The sequence below is a fragment of the Vombatus ursinus genome, unplaced genomic scaffold, assembly GCF_900497805.2.
Source record: "Vombatus ursinus unplaced genomic scaffold, bare-nosed wombat genome assembly UNPS02014828.1, whole genome shotgun sequence".
NCBI classification, from domain to species: Eukaryota; Metazoa; Chordata; class Mammalia; order Diprotodontia; family Vombatidae; genus Vombatus; species Vombatus ursinus.
Genome location: NW_020954606.1, coordinates 548,977 through 550,427, shown reverse-complemented (window position 1 = coordinate 550,427; position 1,451 = coordinate 548,977).

Here is a 1,451-nt window from a genome sequence, read left to right as displayed (position 1 = left end):
CTGAATCAACACTGCATCCTTGCTGAATATTCTTTTTTAAAAAATTTATATATATATATATGTATTTTTTTTTCATGCAATTGGGGTTAAGTGACTTGCACAGGGTCACACAGCTAGGAAGTGTCAAGTGTCTGAGACTGGGTTTGAACTCAGGTCTTTCTGACTCCAAGGTCAGTGCTCATCCACTGCTCCACCTAGCTGCACCTGAATATTCTTTACATGCTATAGTTAGGTAAAATTTTTGTAAACTAATTCATGATCTATGTATGTCTAATTAATTTCAGTGGCCTTTTCTTAATCCTCATTGTCCTTGATCTCTCTGCAGCCTTTGACACTGTTGATCAGTCTCTCCTCCTTTATACTTTCTTTTCTCTAGGTTTTTGGGATATCATTCTCTCCTGGGTCCTCAGAGTTCTGTCCTGTGCCCTATTATCTTCTCCCTCTGTACTCCTTCCCTTGGTGATCCCATCAGCTCTCATGAATTTAGTTACCATCTGTGCTGTGATTCTCAAATCTACCTGTCCTGACCTAAATTCTATGCTGACTTCCAATCTTTCATCTCCAACTACCTTTTAGATAACTAAAACTGGATGTCCAATAGATATTTTAAACTCAATATGTCCAAAACAGAACTCATTATCTTTTCCCCTAAACTCCTCCTCCCGTACTTTCCATATTCTTGTAGAGGGCAACACTGTCTCTTAGTGTCAACTCATATCTCTCGTTCCCCTCATCCCCCATGTCTAAGCTGTTGTCAAGGACTGCCAGTTTCACCTTGCCTAATGAATTCCTCCCAGAAACCTCTCTCTTCTTTAAAAGAACAAGATTGGGTTGGTGCTGTGGAGGGAAATTTCAGCAACTCTGGTCACCATATTGAAAAAGTTAAATGTTACATATGCATACTCTTTGATTCAGTGACACTGACCTCTCTGTTTTTCTGCATACAAGACACTCCATCTCTTGGCTTCAGGAGTATTCTCTGACTATCCTCCATGTCTGAAACACCCTTCCTCCTTCTTTCTGCCTACTGGCTTCCCTGGCTTCCTTTAAGACCCAACTAAAATTTAATTTGTTACAGGAAGCCTTTCCTAACTCCTCTTAATTCTAGTCCTTTCCCTCTGTGAATTGTTTCCTATTTATTCAATGTAGAACATTTTTGTGTGTATTTGTTATCCTCCTATTAGATTGTGAGCTCACTGAGGACATGGACTATCTTTTGCCTCTTTTTGTATCCCCAGAACTTAGCACAGTGTCAGGCACATAGTAGGCATTTAATAAATATTTATTGATTATTTGTTTTATTGTTGGTGTGGGGGAAGTCAAGGATTTCAAAGATCATCCTAACACCTAATGAAGCAGGTTCATTTTCACAAAAGCTCAAATGAAAAGGTGGTCAAAAATGAAAAAAAAATAACACCAAGAACTGACAAAGAATTGCATAAAATAGCCTA